This window comes from Phalangium opilio, unplaced genomic scaffold (assembly GCF_054372755.1).
Source record: "Phalangium opilio isolate 3A_F unplaced genomic scaffold, DU_Popi_V2 ptg000070l_1, whole genome shotgun sequence".
In the NCBI taxonomy this organism is placed as follows: Eukaryota; Metazoa; Arthropoda; class Arachnida; order Opiliones; family Phalangiidae; genus Phalangium; species Phalangium opilio.
In genome coordinates, this window is record NW_028324182.1 from 13,071,738 (window position 1) to 13,091,708 (window position 19,971).

The 19,971-nt window shown below is 38.8% G+C and overlaps 1 protein-coding gene across 1 annotated transcript in view; it reads right to left on the minus strand.

Annotated features, from left to right (window-relative positions):
• The window catches only part of LOC149661754 (toll-like receptor Tollo), a 182,084-nt gene that overhangs the window by 23,862 nt on the left and 138,251 nt on the right, over positions 1-19,971 (minus strand). The window contains exon 5 of the mRNA XM_089843680.1: positions 10,802-10,882. The gene's annotated coding sequence lies outside the window, so the exon portion shown is untranslated. The remainder of the gene's footprint in view (positions 1-10,801; positions 10,883-19,971) is intronic.

Consider the following 19,971-nt stretch of genomic DNA (forward strand, 5'->3'; position numbering starts at 1 on the left):
GAAAATTTGAGGGATGAAAAAAATAAGAAAAACATTCTCTCTCTCTCTCTCTCTCTCTCTCTCTCTCTCTCTCTCTCTCTCTCTCTCTCTCTCTCTCTCTCTCTCTCTCTCTCTCTCTCTCTCTCTCTCTCTCTCTCTCTCTCTCTCTCTCTCTCTCTCTCTCTCTCTCTCTCTCTTCACGTATATCCCGTCCCGAATATGAAATCAAAGGTGTACTAACCAGTCTGTACATCTTATTAACAAAAATAATTACGTTAAAAATTAATTAATATAGAGTTAAATTAGAGCTACAATATGAACCGTGCAAGAAAGCCCTGGTTCACAATTAAATAAATTATAAACATTATGGGAGCTAAACTTTCAAAATAAAGAAATGAAATTAAATAAATAATTCGTGTGTCATTATCCCTTTAATAATTCGTACGTATGAAGTTTGGTAAGAAAAGAAAAAAAAATCGCCTCGAGGCGTTCTGTCTCTCTTGAGGTTTGGATGGTTTTGAAAGAGTCTAAGAGAAAAGGGGGAGAAAGAAGACGTCCTAATAGACTTTTAATCGTATATTGATTTAGATGACCGAATCGTGAAGCAAATTTCTTTATGTCATCGGGAGCTTTAATTAGTCCCTTCTTAACTATGAAGGAATAATAATTTAATAGCATGCGGCTAGCTATTCTCTCTCTCTCCCTTGTATTTTGCCGCAGCTTAATGTTAGAATCCCTTTTCTCGATCCCCTTGACTATAATAAACGGGTTTGGTGGCTAATAAGATATTCTCGGGCACTTAATAATTGAATAGACACGAAGCATTAGACCTAGAATATTGGGACCCGCGGATAGACGTTGGCGATTAACCGTTATAGATTGTATCGAGAGCGACATTAGCTAGCTTCTGGGGAAAAGACCTAGAGTCTTATTATGACTAAGTATTCGGCGTTAGGCTTAGCGTTTCTAAGATCATTTACGAACCTCTCTTTCAATCATAGATATAATTATCAAAAGCTTAGGCCTAAATTGACATAAAGAAACACTTCTTAGATAAATCGTTTCATATTACTAATATCTATCATTTTATTTGCTTTTGGATTACGCGTATGATTGCTTATTACAAACCCTGAAACCCTTATTTCCGGCCCCTCTCTCGTCATTGCTTCCGTGCTATAATTATAATGAACTAGATACAGCGAGAGATGAGAGAAGTCGGTTCAATATTGACACAGAAAATGACATATATATTAAGTTCAAAATCATATACTGATTTTTAGAAGAGACCCCATTCATATTTGCTAAAATGGCTTTGATATCCTATACTTGAAATTGCACTTAAAATTAAAAGCCTTCTATATACGACACTAAATATCACATGAATCGTATAGTACCTTCCTTCTCACGAACTATACCATCTTATACACCGTAAGGAAAACTTAATTAAATTGAAATATTATATTCCAAAGATTTGTATAAGTATAAAATTTCTATAGGGGAGCTGGTTATCCAATCAAAATTAAGGGAAAATATGGTTGATTTTAAGAGAAATCCCAATGAGTCAAGGCTTAGCCGCTGCAAAGGCTTAGGATTAGGAGACCCTTTTATTCTCTTTCTTGTGACAACAACATAGAGTAAGATGCAATTAAGATAAAAGTCTGGGAATTTGACGTTAACTCACGAATTAATCCAAAACAACCCCTTCCTTTTCTTTAGGTAATCTTAGTCAGACCTTTTAACACCAAGGTCAAATGAAAGCGACATGACTAAAACCTTATTAGATTGTCGACTCATTCACTCCTTTGAAAGAAAGCATTATTTTCCGCTGCACGGCCCGACCTACGCATCCAAATATGTTTTCCCATCTTTTACGCGGATATTAAAAGTTTTCCACCCCATCAATTAATCACTATTATATTATAGCTTAAAAACGATCCCATAAGCCTACTATAAAGGCCTACAATTATATATTATATACCCAAAATAATATAATAAAATAAAATAAAAAAAATAACAGAGGGGGCTATAATTTAAGTAAGACCCTAGAGGCTTATAATTACTGTCAATCAATTTGTACAGTGAAAAAAATTTAGCTAAGGTTTTTTTAGTTTTTGTTATAAAATAAAATAGTAGACACGGTAAAAATTACTAAAAAATAAGTCAATTAAACCGAAGTTTTAGAAGTTATATTGATATTAAGAGCCTTGGTTGAGTCGTGGTCAATTGATAGATAACTTAGGGTTAATTTATTAAAAGGTAAGCCACGTAAGATAGAAATCGGTAAAGGTTTAGGGGATGCTATAAATTTTAACTCGTAGGATGGTTTAAAATTGAAGAAAAAAGGTTTTTGGTTAACCTCCCAAAAGCAAATCGCTAAAAAAGAATATAATATAATAAAAAAAAAAGAAATATTCTAAAACCATGGATTGAGATAAGAGAAACGTTTTTTTCTTCTCTCTCTTCTTCTCTTCCTTCCTTTTCTATCATCTCTGAAATAGTTTTTGATAAAGACACTGCGGTAGGTAAAAAGGTAAAAGCGAGTAAAGGGCGCAAATTCAAAAGATTTCTCTTTCATAGTATATAGTTTTGTGTTCTATAGTTGGGAAGTAAGAAAATTTATAAGACTTAGGATTTTTTTTTTCTTTTTCTTTTTTTAGATAGACAAGATTACTTCGGAAAGGCACCCAAGTGGGCACAAAAAAAAAAAACTCCTATTTACAGTTGTTTACATGCTATAAAAAGCCGAGGGTAAATGGAGCTCTAAATTGTTCTAATGGAGGTAAAGATAGAGAGAGAAAGAGAAAAGGGAGAAGGGGTGCATTATTTATCTCTAAGTAGTTTTATCGTGGGATATTGTAAATAAAACGGTAGGCTAGGTTATACTGTTGGTACTGTACATCGCAGTTTCTCAAGCTAATTGGACCAAACTTATGTACTAAATCGAGCGATTCGCAAATAGCAAAATTTTCCGGAAACATTCTTCATGCACACTAAGCCTAAAATCAAAAAACGTAGATCTATCCCTATAAAAAATCCTCAAATTTAGGACAACAAACAATCCCCGTGGGCTACAAAGGATGCATGTATGTCCCGAATTATATAGACAAGCCAATATTATTATATATATCGAAATACAAGTTCCCCGTCTCACCCCTAAATATCTCTAAATTACCCACCAAAAGCAAAATCTTCAGACTCAACGTACACGAAGCATCCTCGAGTTGTTGACCTTCCCATCAGCTAAGATTGAGGGGTGGGAAATAAGAGAAGATTATCGGTGGAGAGAAAAATAATACCAAAATATATACGGGAGAGGTCGTAAGGTCAAATTTATGCCCCCCTTTACCACGAGGGTTTCCCTGAGCCGCCCGCGTGTAACGAAGAACACAAGAAAAAAGAAAAAAAAGTCGGATAATTTGGCGGCCATCATCGAAATATAAGAGCTATATAGAAGAGGAAGGCATATTGCGGAGTATGTACGGGGGAAGATGATAATATAGCTTTAGATACGACATACGTTAAGCGGCCCTCGCAAAGTATAAACCCGCATGATGGGATGATCGCGTATTCCTCCGATTTCTCCGCAAAAAGTTCGTGCTCCCGAGCCAGAATAACAAAGATGAAGTTGTAGTCCATCCCAACACTGGTTTACGACAGGTAGCTATCTCAGCCTTAACCTCACCTCGCTCTATCCACGCATTACGAAATTTTAAACCTTTTTATTTCAGGTCCAATCTTACATACACCCAAATATTGAACCCTTAAGTCGTCATTCGTTAAGAATAGGATCTTGGCTTTACTTCCTTCCAAATCAACGAGGAGCATTTAATTTCACAAAAACACTTGTGACTTCGAAAGTTGCAGCTCGTGATTTGTAAATGATGCGGTCAAGTTGACACCAGTTTCCATGAAGTACAGCGTACCCAAATTAAAGATTAAGATCCTGACTAATCGACGGCGATGATATTAGCATAAAAACGAATATGTGCTCATGAATTCCAGTGCAAACTCAAGAGATTTCTTATCACAGCTGGGTTGCTTGGTCTCAGGTCTGAAGCAGTCAGGGATTGAAATGGATTGTTACACGCGCAATTCCGAACCTTAGAGGGAGTGTGGAAGGGGGAGGGGGCCAAAAGTACACGGCGTGCAATCATAAGAAAGAAAAGATGAAAAAGAAAATAATGTTTGTTGTTATTCGTGCCTCATCCATTTGTGGCGTTTCACGCATCCAACTCGTAACCGCACCATCCTCCTGAGCGCCAGCAGCACTCCACCACCACCACCACCACCAACCGTGTAGTGGCCATGGCACGGCCATATTACTGATGTAGTCAGCCACGTTTTGTTGTTTTTTCTTTTTTTTCCTTTTTAGTATAGTCGTTAATGAAACGTCTAGTAATATTTATCATACATAGCGGGCGTTGAAGTTTCAAAAAATGCTTATCACGCTATATCTACCGCGTGGGAATAAACCCCCGAAAAGGATAATTATACAAAAACACGGCAGATATTTTTGCTATAGACACTCCTACTACTACATAATAGAGATACCATAATGTTCTTACATACCAATCTAAAAAGGTACAAATTATACATCCCATTATTATTATTATTATTATTTTATAAAAGTGCGTATGGCGTCATATGTCAAGAATCGGGATTTTAATTGAATTTACAAGGCCCCGGGGCTGGTACTGAACTGGTAAATTGATAAGTTATTCGGGAGAAAAATGCGCAAATTCATCTTCTTCTATATCGCCCCGGGTCATTCATTTAGTGATTCATAATCGTACATATCCCTCAAAATGATATGATATACATTATTAACATAAAAAATAAATAAAATCGGTACATTCTGGTGTCTATACTATTACGAATTTGTCCAAAGCTATATAATATAAGAGAGCAAAGTCATGCATGCACCCCCGCGTATCCAAGTTCTCACCCGGCTATGTGGTGGTGTATTTAATCGTTTAGGCACGAAAAATCGTAAATTTTCTCCGCAACACCGGGCCCTCGAAAAAAGTGAGAAATTGAATTTTTGTAGCCTCCTAGAAAAACGTCGAATTAATATTTCATAAACTCATATACCCGGTTTCATTTTTTTTTGGTAAGCTTACTTATTACCATTTCTACAACATTAACCGCTTAATGATCGGCGCGGTTTAACTATTTATTTCCAAGGCCTAGGTCGCGCCGTACCCATCTCTTGTTTTTATACTAAAAACTCTCGAGTCTCCGTCTCTACATGTATATCTTATTGAAGCATCCACATCCACCTCTCTTAAAAGGATGTACGATGAAGAAGAAAAAAATTTATATATTATTTTAGCAGGGCGAACATCGTGACAGACTGGTCAAGGCAAAAATATTTTAGGAAGCTCTCTTACCATGCTGCTTCTAGAATACATATTAAAGTAAGTAAAAAAAAATAAACTAAGCAGAAATGATTGCCAGAGTGTGGAGAAAAGAGAGAGAGAGAGACAGAGAGAGAGAGAGAGGGAGAGAGAAGATGGAAAAGCAAAATAAAAACGTGACAGACTCCCCCACGACCAGCAGCAGCACATCTTTTGAAACGAAAATATTTCTCAAAAAGGCTATAACTAACGGTGTTACGTATACAGAATGGGAAGATGACCGATCCTCCTATACTTCGTAATACCTTTAATAATAATAAACAACCCATCTTCCCTTAAAAGGATTTAGAAGAAGAAAATTCACGTCATTTGCATCAGACTTAGACAACTCGTGCATGCGAAACACCTAAACCAGGCGTACAGACTTTCCCAGAGAACGAACGAAGAGAATTTCTCGTCAGTGTTTATAATTTTACACGGATAATTATATATTTTTTATGCTGAAAAAAAAAACTCGAAATTATTTTAGAAGAACGAGTTTTTATTGGTAATGGATGGCCCCGATAATTTTACGTAATTTGCAAAAATTTCAATTCATATTTTTATATTTCTTGAAATATGGAATTTATAATGGCTCATGATTAAAGGCACGAATTCCGATTATTGAATCACCAATGAACGAGAGCTATATTTGAGGAGGGTCACGTGAGACAAGGAGTATTTCAACATTGGAGAAAAGCAGGGAGCAATAATCCGTATGAGAAGAAAAAAAGATTGGAATCATATATTGGAAAAGTCAAGAAGGAATTCTGGAAATGGGCATACAAAAACCTGATCTAGGCCTAATTCTATTTCTGGTCTTACACTATAGACAGGACTTTCAGAAACAAATAAGTTATCTGTCGCTTAAAAGAAAGCGGGTCAATCATTTCCTCGCGTTTACACCTTTTTGGTGTTGACAGCACCCAAGATCACGAAAGATACGGTGTAACACGTTACATAAAAGAAAGGGGGCGAGCTAGTACGGAAAACTTCGATCGCCCGTCAGTTATAGGTACAAGATTCAGTCGTAAGACGCCGAAGCGTGTTAAGGCGGCAAGTTAGCCAGCCAAAAACATATCGAAAGGAATTAACTGTTGACAACAATATTACGCTTTTCTTCGCGTGTAAAACGCGTTTCTTCGTGCATGCCGACTAACTAAAAATCGAGGTCACATTTGGCGGGAAGAGAAGAAATAACCGCGCTATGGGATTAACACGCCTTCCCCAAATCCCTCCTACTACACACGACAAAAATATTACGACGTCAAAAGTTGGTTGGGACTTGGTATAGAAGAAGATTCGAAGGAAGAAAAATTTTTATCCCGACAACGGAAGATTTATAAGGATCTAGAAAAGGAGGTTCCTATTTATAGAGGCAACGCCTGAGAAGATGAAGAAGAAAGAAAAAATACGAATGTTACATTCAAAATTCGTCCCGGATTTTGACCTGACAAAATAACCCTTTTAATATTCCCGAGTTCCCATTTCAATCCGAGGCTAGATTCCCATAGAAAAAAGTTCGAACAAAGAATACCAATTGAGTAAGGTAGGCCTAGGTATTCTCCGATAAATTCAAACTAAAACGGTACAGTTCACAATCTAAATTCAAAAACTAGGTATTTTCGTTAAGAAACTTATTCGAGATACCTGGTTTTTGCACAAATATTTCGGAGTGAAGGGGTAAGGAATAAAAACTACTTTTAACCCGAGCAGTGCATGGACACAACAATCGCACGCGATTATTCGCCCGAATAGAGAAGGCTCTCGCTCTAGCGCGTGGTCAGAAAAGTCCAAGCTATTTTACTCTCTCGCAGGAGAAGTAGCAGTCAACAAAGTCGTGGATACAATATAGAAAATATATCCGTTACCATGGTAACGAAGCAAAGCGAGCTATGGAAAAGAGAGAAAGGCACACATGCACACACACGGAACTAATTAATTTCCGCGCGGGAAAATTCTCTACGGAGGAGTACTGAAGAGAAGCTAAAACCTATTCCTATAGATATAGATAGGCCTTTACTAAACACTACACCAAAAGTCTCGGCTGGTTTCCCCGAACCACCATTAAGAATAAATTCAATTCCATCGTGAAATTTAAACAGAGCATCGTTACAAAACGTGCTACTACGAAGAAATCGTTCATACGAAAATTCATGGACGCTTGAAAATTAATTCACGTAACTGCAAATGTATATACTTCCGTTTTAAGATTCAGAACGGCTTGAATTTCGACCAAGCTAGACGACCAATTTCGAGCTTAGGGAAGGAAAAAAAGGAAGCGTGGGAGTTGGGGAACAAGGGCTAGGAAGACGATTCCCGGTGACGTTAGAGAAAGTAGGAGGATGGAAAATGGGGGAGAAAGAGAAGCTAGCTAGGATGGGGACCTTTTAATAATTCCCTGATAAACGCGACGGGGAAGGGCGAAAATTGCTACGACCTAATTTGCAAAATTAAAAGATACGAGGTATGAAAAATTTGCTTCAACGCCCCACTTGCCCAAGCACGAACGTCGAACCCCGCCGCCTGCAAATGGGAGTTATGTTTTTCGTTAAAGGGGTTCGGCTCCTGCTTGGAGCATTCGTTCGGGATGAGAGGCGAAAAATGATACACTTCGTGGTAGCCACGCGTTATGACAAAATGTAACCCCAGTTTGAGAGAGAGAGAGAGTAAAACGTAGCCCAAGTCTGAAATAAATCCGTATAAACCTAGCTAGTTTAGAGACGTTAATGAACATAACGTACGTAATAATTAAAAACTTTTACAAACATTATGATATAAAAATATATACATACGCACGCTAATGAATGTCAAGCAGCTAGGTAGTTTTAAAATTTATTTTATAGCTTAATGGGAGGGAGTTTATAGCGATGGGAACTTTAAGCATAACGATATTACAGAGTTTACTTTTATTAATGTACGGTAGAGCAATAACGTTAGCAATTTAAAAATGACTTTGAATTGGTTTCGCGTAATGATCGAAACAACAGGACTTATCTATGTATAAGCAATTGTCATCATAATAGCGTAGATAAGAGAGCAAATTATAGACGTCCGCCAAAACAAGATGAAGAGGGAGGTTATAAGGGCAACAGAAAAAAAATGTACCCTGATTAAAGAGGTTGTAGAAAAGGTTGCAAAATACAAGTCAGGAGGTATACTCGAGACTTGGAGCTCGCTGAGACAAAAAAATATATATATAAAGAGCAAAAAACGTAGTACTAGAGTATCGCGTTTCCGCCGGAAATAGCCTCTCCAGATGGGGGACCCCTTATCAGTGAAGAAGAAAATAGCTTTAGCCAATTTGCTCGTTGCTCTTCTAAATACACTGTAGAACCAACTAGATAGCTAGCCAATTCACCTTGTCATTTTTTTCCTTTCTGGCAAATTCTACACTTCAACAAAAATATGACGACCAGGGGTGGAGGAAGAAATATTCTTTTTTTAGTGCGCAGTTCGGCTATTATTAAAGACTTTAACCCTCGTCTCACGCACGTCCCCCGTGGAATCATTCCATCATTCGCGCCGCTCATCTCATCTCATCATAGTTAAGGATGGGAGGAAGCGCATTCCTCGGAAGTAAAACACGTTACGTCCGCTATTCATCTTACAGTTCTATCAAGTTAATTCTCAGTCAGTTACTTCAAAGCTATCGACTTCTTTAAAAAAAAAAAAAAAAGAACTGCCTGCCTCTCGAGAGTCAGCGAAAAAAAGGGAGCGATGCCAATTCAGAAGATGGTCCCTGTGATGCGAGGAGAAGATGTATCCTTAAGCATACAGTGATTCTGTTAATGATCTCCGCTTATAAGTTATTTCTTTTGGGGATTTTTTTTCTCTTTCTCCTAGCTACCTCTGGCTTTGACTTTGAAATAAGCGTAAAGTAAAGTTAGTTAAAGTATAAGCTGCCGGTGATATCTCTACAAAAGGTCAAAGATCCCTTAAGAGGGATTGAAAATGAAATAAAAAAAATCTAAAGACGACTTATGACATGTCTAGAATATATCAAAAAAATTCAATTTCACGAAATGATATTCGCGGTGTTTGGCGGCTTCCCCCCTTCTCCCTACTTTCCTTTACACGATCAAATATATTTTATTAAATATAGACGACTGGATGGATGGATATAGCGAGCTAGGAGGTCTAAAATTAATAAGTGTATGGTGCAGCACGGCGAAAGAAACGGGTTTCATCCGGAGGAACCGCACTGCCAAAACCGACCATATAGAGTTTAAGAAACTTTCAGACCAAAATCCCTCATTTTCCACCAGGTTTTTTATGTATATATATATATTATACCTATAAGTTTTTATTGTACAAAAGTGGAGAGCGAGCTATCAAATTTGATGGTAATTCAAACATTGAATAAGATTGGCAAAAGAAAACATCACGCACGATATAAAACTTGTATACAAAGCAAAAATGTGAAATAGCTGCATATGGCTCGAGTCTTCAAAGGACAACAACCGGGTAGAAATAATTTTCAGATCAATAATACGCTGTATAACATTACTTAATTTGTATAAAAAGATATATAGTTAATATATTAAAAGGTCTATCTCATTATATAATTTCTCAGATTTAGCCTTTGGGCACTGGGAGAAATTTAATCAAATATAATCAAAGAAATAATTAAACTAAATCTGACCAACTGAGGCCCAGAAGGAAAATCACTATATACAGACAAATCCCCCATCCATTCTTGAAACGTTAAGTTGAAACGAAATTAAGTTAAAAGCCGGAGGGAAGAGAGAAAGAGAGTGAGAGAGAGAAAGGCCTGAGAATTTCACGGTTTAGCAATTCCGTCTCAGATCAGATGAAGCCCCGAAAACTTTCAACTTTAATAATAATAATTCAATTACGATAATTTTCACCTGACGCCTAATTATTCCAATTACAACGTTTTCGGGGTGGGGGGAAGAGAGTGGTTTAAAAGAGGAGAGGCGGGCTGATGTGTAACCCCTTTTAAACCTAAGCTTGGAATAGAAACACTCGCGGAAAGGAAGGATGATGTCTATTCCAATATAATCGACCGGTTTCGAAACACCATGGAGAACAAACTGCACGTTAAAACGAGGTAGTAAGGTAGGTACACGTTTTTGGCGCTTGTCGAAAAGAGTTGTTGTAGTTTTAGAAGCAAGTTACGTGGAAGAAACGCACGGAAAAGGTATAAAGGAGAAATCAGGTGACCAATGTCCCTAATCCCAGAGTCCCAGTGTGTGTAAATTCTGTTCATTTCCATTAAACATATATTTCCAATATTACGGTTTTTAGAGCGGCTGGGTTTAGGCCTTGGCTAATATTTAACTTTGCAAAAAGAAATATTACAGCGCCACGAACACAGTTTTACACGTACTTTCTTTCATTTGGATCAGGTTGGTTGGTGGTCTTTGGGTGGTAATATTTTAACCAAAAAGTTGTCAACTTACCTATAAGCGTTGATATTCCATTTGGAGATGTATTAAAATCAATCCATATCAAGGTTTATCCGTTAAAATTCAGTCAATACTCTGAAAGAGAGGAAATAGGGGAATATTTGGTTAGATTCTGATTGAAGAAATACGTTGAGGGTAAGCTTAAAATATATTAGTTGTAATTGTATAAACACAGCTAGGAGGCGTAAATTCTGTATATTTGTTTATGGAAGAATTTCTATGGGCCAATCCTATAATCAAGGCTTAAAGGAGGAAGGCAACCATGTAATTAAGTTCAATCAGAGAACGCATATTCCGAGCATTTTGACACGCGCGTTTTCCAAGGGGAGAAAAACTGTGCACACCCATTAAAACGCCCGATATAATAACACGAAGAAAGATCCAGAAAAGAAATAATAAAATAAAAAAAAACATTAAAATTCGTTTAAACATTAAAGACACGTTTTATAGCGCAATCAAGTTGTCACTCTTCTATTGAATATTACGAGAGAGAGAGAGAGAGAGAGAGAGAGAGAGAGAGAGAGAGAGAGAGAGAGAGAGAGAGAGAGAGAGAGAGAGAGAGTTTTTTTTGTTTTTACAAAACGATCTTTTATTCTGTCAGATTACACGAAAAAGTTGAGCACTAAATACAAATTAAACATCGGATACAAAGAATACTTTCAGTGTGTTGTGGTGGGGTAATAAATAAACATAATAATAATAATATAAACGCGGTGGAGATTCTTTGGTACAGTTAAATTAAGAAGGTCAAGAGGGCAAAGGCACTGGAAGTTTAAAAAGTGGCGTCAAGCCATGATTACGGAGGAAATTTTCAGGGTCAGATGACCGTGATTGCAATGCACTAATTCGGCCAATAATAATTTTATGATGTTTACGGGTTAAGTTATTCACGAGGGAGTCAAAATCATTAGGCTCAAACCCGAGGCGCGGGATTTGACTATACAGTTCATAAAAAATTCGTCGTAAGATAAGGAAAGCCAGGTTGCACACGTCATGACCTCGACCGCGAGCCAAAAGCCAGGTGTCGGCAATGTCATGCTGGTGAGCCCGAGCTAACGAGATCCAGCGGAGGATATGTAAACTCACCGATTCAAAAACAGGGCAAGTAAGATAAATGTGGCCAAGTGTACCTAGCGCAGGACAAAAGGGGCAAAATGGAGTGACGTAGTCATTGTGAAGATGGACGAGACGCGTGGGGCAGGGAAGACTACCATGCAGGAGCCTCCATTGAAGACCGTTTTCCATCCGTGTGGAGAAAAGTGAGAAACGGGACGGGCGCCAAAGATCTGCATGCCTGCGAAGAAGTAAATCCTCAAGCAAGCATGAAGGGGTGACTGGTGTTGGTGGAATGACATTAAAGTGCACTAGAAATCGATAAATAGATCTAGTCACCGAAAAATCCGTCAGATCTACACTGCAGTTTCCAAAGAAGAGATTGGCATGGAGGGAGTACGACGGTGTTGTGGATCCCCCGAAAATATGTCCGTGAATAACTCCGTAATTGTCAAAAATGGTGGGGAAGGTGGAGATTACTGAAGTTTTAATCAGGTCAAAAGTTTTGAGCTGAAAACGCGAAGGGCGGTCTACTACAATGGCAGACTCTAAGGTGTGCCAGCGTAGAGTACGGTGATTAATAAGGTCACCAATGGTTCGTATACCAGCAGTTTTAAGACGGGAGTGAAGTGAACCAAAAAGCGGCTCACCATCCTTCTCCTGGACAAAGCGGTTATCGAAAATATTGATGGAAAATACTGTCACGCGGTCGCATAAGTCTAGCGACAGTTGAATTGGGGAAGAAAACCACGCTTTCAGACACGAACCATGGAATGGAATCGAAGAAAACGAGAGGTGTGGGTTTTCGAAATATATCTTAAGATCGCGGAGATCAGGGAAATGGCTCCGAAGAACCGCGAAGGCGGTGTTACAGTAAGGTGCCAAGACAGGATCCCCACGAAGGAGGTCAGCCGCTTGGACAAGACGAAAAGCGCAAACCTTTGTCGCAACGTCGACTAAGCCCATTCCGCCGCACCTTTTGTCGAGAGTGAGTGTCTTCAAAGGTACCCAATGAATTCCATCCCAAAGGAAATGAATGAGACGTTGTTGCACCGTAGTGAGAAAATCAGGAGGCGGGTCAAGTACTTTGAGTCTATGCCATAACACCGAGGACGCGAGTTGATTTATGATCAAGACACGACCATAAATGGAGCACAAGTGTCTCAGTCTATACCAACGTCCAAGTGTGCGTTGAAGACGTGTTAGGAGATCGGGCCAGTTGTTTTGTTCATAATCTGGGTCATTGCCGAGGAAAACTCCGAGGAACTTTCCGCCGTCATAACGCCAAGGAATGTTTAAGGGTGTGTCTACACGGGTTTTCCACGAACCACACCAAAGGCCAAAAGACTTGGTGAAGTTTACAGAAGCCCCAGAGACCCGACAGTAGAGTTCTAAGGCCTGACGCAGAAGCTGGAAATCGTCCACAGACCGTATGAAAACATTGAGGTCGTCAGCATATGACGTGTATGAAAGCCTCATATGTGATATAGAGGCGTTTTTGGTGAGGGTTCGTTGTATGTTCAAGAGGAGCGGCTCAATCGCGAGGGAGAAAAGGAGTCCTGACAAGGGACAGCCTTGCCTTATACCGCGACTAAAAGAGATCGGTGAGGAGAGCGAGTTATTTATCCGAACCCTAAAGAACGCGTTGGAGTAAAGGGCCTCAATCTGTTGGACGAACATAAGCGGAAAACCTAGACAACCGAGGAGACGAAAAAGGTAGTTATGGTCAACCCTATCAAAAGCTTTCTCAAAATCAATATTGATGACAGCTAAGGCCTCATTCTGGCGGTTTGCAAGATAAATAATGTCTCTGAGTGTACCGAGTGTTTGGAAAATGGACCGTTCCGGTATGGAGTAGGTTTGGCCAGCACCAACCAAAGAGCCGATGACCTGATTCACTCTAAGCGCAAGTATCTTAGAGTAAATCTTATAATCGGCATTAGTTAACGAGACAGGCCTCCAGTTTTTCAAATCAAGCAGATCACCGTGCTTAGGGATTAAACTGACGACAGATTCTGTGAAACGTCTTAAAGAATTGGGGTGTTGTAAAAAGTCCTTAAAGGCATTAAGCATATGAGGACCTAGGATGTTCCAGAAGGTGAGATAGAACTCAACTGGGAGACCATCGAGTCCAGGAGCCTTCCCTCGAGACAAAGATTTAGCAGCTGTGAAAAGCTCAGGCGAAGTAAAATCTGCCTCAAAAATTTGAGCCTGGTCACTGGTGAGGGTTGGTAAGCCGTCAAACAGTGGGGAAGGAGAGATGTTTAGATTGGAGTCAGCTGAGTATAGGTTTTCGTAGAAAGTTGTCGCAAGGTTTCGAACCTCGGTCGGATCAGTGCATAGCACGCGACCGGGTCCGTAGAGTCCGTGAATCAAGTTCGAGGAGAAAGCCTTCTGTTCTAAATTGAAGAAGAGCTTAGATGGAGTGTCAATGGACGTAAAATGTTCAGAACGCGCTCGTTTGAGGCACTGGCGAGCTTCAACAAGTTGAAGCTCTCTGAGTTCTTCAGAGTAGGTTGCGTGAAGAAGGGAGTTAGCTGGGCAAGTAGAGAGTAGGCGTTCAAGGGTGGAAACGCGCGCATTCTCCTTGCTCTTAAGTGCATGCCAGTAACTGACGCTGAAGGACTTTATAAGCGGTTTTAGGTGATGAATCCACCAATCACCAGCTGAAATATTGTTCGGTTTCTGGGAAATGAAGGTGGTGAGGTGAGCCTGCATTTCCGAAATAAAACGAGGGTCATCTAGAAGTAAGGTGTTAAAACGCCAGTAAGGCGGCCGACGAGGCGTCGGAGATTCCGGGAAGAAATCGCAGAAAACACCATCATGATCAGAGAAGTGCGTTTTAATATGCCGGGCGTAGCGTAAACGGGTGTTATCCGAGACATAAATGCGATCTAAACGGGCAGCCAAAAGTTTGCCATGGTTGAGGGAACGCCAGGTAAATGCTAAAAGATGAGGGTTAACTGATCTAAAAACGTCTTTGAGGTCAAACCTGTCGACCAGGTCGCGAAGTGCAGCGCAAACGGGGGTACGGCGTTCGGCGCAGTCTTGGCGATCGAGTGAAGGGTCGAGAGTGCAATTAAAATCTCCGGCAAGAATAACTTTATCTGAGTCCCCGGCTTGATCTAGGATACGCGCGATAAAATTAAACAGCTCTGCAGCAGAGGAGTTATCCGTCGGTGGTACGTGAACAGAGAAGATGTGCGTGTTAGTATCTGGCGAGTTTACGTGCTGCTCAAGTAAGCGTACGTAAACGCAGTTACTCGCAAAGAGGTCATGAAAAACAACCTTAGAGGCTAATTCTCGCGAAACACCGACAGCTACCCCCGAACCTTGAGTTTGAGCCGAGTGAGCGTGAAAAAATTTATACTGGGACCTAGTCCAAATGAAAGTACGCGCAAAAGCGGGGGAGACGTTAGTTTCTTGAATACAAACTACAGCCGGACGCTGTTTTGCAATAAAGTTCAAAGCCCTTACGCAATTAATTTCAGTGCCCATGCCCCTAACATTTACAGTTAAAACACTTAACATAACTGGGTATAATGTGAAAAAAAAAGACATTAAACAATAATAAAAATAAAAAACCATAAGGTTAGACTTGCGAGTCATAATTATCAGTTCCGGATTGATCCGACGAGACCGTGGAGTAAAGTCGACGAATTTCCTTAGAAACGTACACGTAACGTTGCCGCGCGCGATGTCTTGCACGCGTATCGGAAATCGACGAGATCGTAGGGTCAGTAAAGGCCAAAATAGTCACTTGTCTGGCAAGGGTGGAAGCTTCCTCGCCATTTTTAATGAAGCTTTCTATTAGGCGCCGTTTGTCCAGCGCAGTGCCGGCTAAGGCCTTAAGCATGAAATTGTTTAGAGTGTCTAGGTCAACGAGGGGCGTCAGCTGACCTTCAGTGTCAGTCCAGGTATTTGAAGACCCGTCATAATAAAATTTATCAGCCGAGCGCCGAGTTTTCTTAAGAGTTTGCGAGAGTATAAGACGTTTTCAATTACGAATTACTACCACGTTTAAAAGCTGCTTTACTTATAATCTAAAGGCTATATTGAAACAAACGCGATCCCAGTTTGTCTATAAACTAAAATTAAAAAAAGTTATCGTATACTGAAGTATGTTAACGCATTTTTCCTCCCCCTACAACTTTACAAACGAAGCACAAATTCTTGTCTTTCACTAGAGCAAAAAGTGAAGAAGATACGGGAGAGAGAAGAGAAATGACACCCCATGTCATTCTCCTTAACATCAAGCGCTATTTAAAGCGCCGGTTTGCCGTTACACTATCTATACTTTAATAATAGGAACCCAGTGTCTCTCCTCTCACTCTTATCCCGACCCGTTTCTTTTTTTTATGAAGGACGTTTTCTTGTAAGTATCATTATATTTAAGACACGAGTTGGGCGAGCCTTTTTTTATATGAAATATCTTCATATGGAGCTAGGAGACATGGGAGCTGACTTCACCGACCGTCTCTTTTAAATAACAGGGGATGATTCTACGGGTAATTAGATGATAGCCGATGCCCCTTCTTGTATTATTAAATACTCCGGATAAGGCAGGCTGAGTGAGGACAAACCCGTAATATACAACAAAAAAACCACCACTATAATATAAGAATTCTTTATTATTACAGCGTATGAGATTACGTTGAAAAAATAAGTACACGAGTTCCGGTATGAGAAACTTTCCAAAAAATGTTATTTCGAAAATTTTTTTTTTTTTTTTGAATAACCTGCAATATAAGAATTCTATGGGTAAAATCCAATTTGTTTGTTATACAGAAAAGCTGAACTACTTATTGTTAGCCCCTGTAAAAGTGTTACACCCTCAGCACACCCGTGTTCAGGGGATTTGCCTGCCCCTGTAAAAGTGTTACACCCTCAGCACACCCCTGTTCAGAGGATTTGCTTGCCCCTGTAAAAGTGTTACACCCTCAGCACACCCGTGTTCAGGGGATTTGCTTGCCCCTGTAAAAAGGGTTACACCCTCAACACACCCCTGTCAAGGGGACTAGCTTCCATCCAGGGTTAGTAATTTTTTTCCCTTTGCTAATTTCTATTTATCAAGATAATGTTGACAAAACATTAGCCTGAACGTTTCGTTCTATCAGCACTGATAATAATTTCAATATTCTTTGGAGAAAGAACTCTGGGGACATTTAAAATGCCCATCCTAAATTAGTTTTTTATTCAATTATAAAGACACTATATTTAAAAGAAAAACCGATTCTTTTTTTTCCTAACCATCTTTTAAAGTTACCTTAAAAAATACATATTTTCGGTAAAAAAAAAGCTTGGAATTTTTTCTCCTCTCTCTCTCTCACTCGGTTCTCTCTCTCTGGTTAATATCGCTCGGGGAGATGGAAGAGGAGAGAGAGAGAGAGTGGAATCTTCCTTTTTTTCCTTTCCACGTAAAAAGAATTATTGATTTTTTGATTCGTTTATTATTAATACCTCAATCTTGGCAACGAGTTTTTCTTCAAAGAAGATTAAAAAAGGCTTACCTACTACGCGCCCCGCATTGGGATTCAAAAAAAAAAACCCTTAAAGCAGACGCCGGATAACTTCTCTTTCAACCCAACATTACTCTCAAAAAACTCCCAAAAACTTCAAGTTCTTTGAGTTAGAAATGAATTAAAAAAAATCACTTTTAATACAGCACAGAGCAATCTAATTTTGAAATCAATTGGGAATAAAAAAAATATCGCGTTGCGTTTCTTATTTCCTTAAATATCCAATTAAGTAAATTAAAAAAGTCCAAAAAGAAAAATAATAAAAAATTCTTTTAACTTTTGTTTTGTGAAAATAACCATCGCTATGCGTTTTTATTAAAACTAATTGGGCGTATAAAAAATGAGTAAAGCTCTCTCTCTTATTCCGACACTTTTTTTATTCTTTTCCTTTTTTGAGGAATTAAGAATCAATGGAATAAAAATAAAACGGATAGTTTAAAAAAAAAAATACTGAAAAATTATTTTTCATTTTAAATACTGGGTAGGGCGGCATCATTGAACTAGAAAATTAAAATATCCTTGAAGATGATACAAGCCTACCCTTTCGCAAGCTGTTTCCTATTAAGGGATTTGAATGAAGGAGACGTTAGTAGTGTTCTATAAGCGCGAGGGCCCTTTTGATAAATGCACAAAGGTGGAAACGAGTCCGTCCGCGTTTATAAAGGCGCAAATAATTTTCTCATCGATTGAAAATTTTAAGGACGAACTATAGAGACGAGACGACGCTTTTGAAACAATGGAATACTAGCCATTTAAAAGCTTCCGAGGTCTTTCCTCCCTCTCTCTCTCTCTCTCTCTCTCTCTCTCTCACTCCCTCCTTCGTCTTTCTCTGAATTTTCCAAGAAAAGGGACCTACTTATGGGTCTTCTAAAATGATTAACTGTATTCTATCTAAGGCTTCTTTGATCATGTAAGTCTATAAAGCTCGGAATTCCTTTCTCTCTCACAAAATATAAAGATGGATGAGAAAATTCTAGGAATATTATAATCGAATTCAAATTAATTAAACAACTGTCTACACCGATGTCGACCTGGATTAAAATGATATATGTATAAATGTCAGCGTAGTTTAAAGCATATTTTTAAGGGAAAACATTAACAACTTTAAAAAGAAACCCTCATGTTTTGAATATTTAAACGATAAATTTGTCTGGGAAAACATAGAACTTCCAACTCCAAGAAAGTTTTGAAGTACATTTTTAAGATAAAAACTACACTCTTTCTTAAAAGAATCTTTAGACTTAATTTCTCTGGACTCCCTTTGGCCCTAACCCCATAAATAACTGTAGATAATTCAAGAAAAAAAAATTTAAAAGTAATTTAAAAACTGGAATTTTACTTGTAGTCTAGTATGGTCTCCTTTGTATGCAATAAAGACCATACCGCTCAGTCTTAATAAGTAGCCCTAATTTTTTGGTCCCACACGAATGTTCGGGAAAACAAAATATAGTCGACCCTACTACCTTTAACGAAAATTCGTATGCAAATGTAACCGTGGAGGGAGGTTTTTTAAAAAAAGGAAAAAGAAAGAAAGAAAGACTAAAGTTGATTAGCATAATTAATTAAAGGACAAAGAGAAAACGATTATTTATGGTTTATCCCCTCCCCTTTTTCATAGAGTAAAGAAGTAAAATTCATCCCAGTTACAAAGTTCAATTATATTAAGTCAAGAACGTGGCTAACGATACCTTCTTCGAAATTGTGTAAGAAATACCTTCAAACTTGTAGAATTCCCAGAGTGAAATGAAAGAGGAGATGAAGAAGAAGAGAGCAATGAAGCTTATACAACCCATGGAAAGCAAAAGAAAAGATGGAGCTAGAATGTTAGGGGAATAAGCCATTATTCAATATAACCTTAGACTACCATCAAAACCTTTCAGGCCTCTCAATTTTACTTCTCATGGTCAAAGGCAATGATGAACGGGTCTATATCATCAGAAGAAAATGAGGATGCATGAAGCGAAGGGCCAACAACGTGACTAGGTTCGAGAAGCCAAGCACGTATAGAGAAGATACCTCCTCGGGATCATCGATATTAGAAATATGTATACATTTATTTTATAGTACAATATGAAAAAGATCAGGGGGAAGTTATAGATAATCTACGCTAATAGCAATTTCACACCAACGTTTATATATATATATATATTACTAATATCTATGGTCGAAAAGAAAAGATCCTTAAGGCCTAGAAACGTTTTACAGAAACAATGTCGGTTGTGGCTGCCTGCGACCAAACAACCTGGGAGTCCAGCTCAAAGCGGTAAACCATTGAAGAAGAGCCATTCTTTAGGGCGATGAGCTACGGTAGCTTGCAGTCTTCCTTCAAACGTTTCTTTCGTTAGCGCCCTCCCTAACTGGTCGTAAAATACCGTGCAAGGGGAAGTTGGGGGGGGGGGGAGGAAAATCGTTCGTAACATTTTAGTTGCTCTTTGTTTTTTCTAGGTAGGTAGACGACCTTGGTACTTATATCCATTTTTATAACGATTGGGGATATTTGGAGGCATTTATGTGTGTAACTATCATATATGGGTAATACGTTTGCGTGGAATGGGAGTTGAACGCGGAAAGAAATACTTTTGGAAGGCTCTT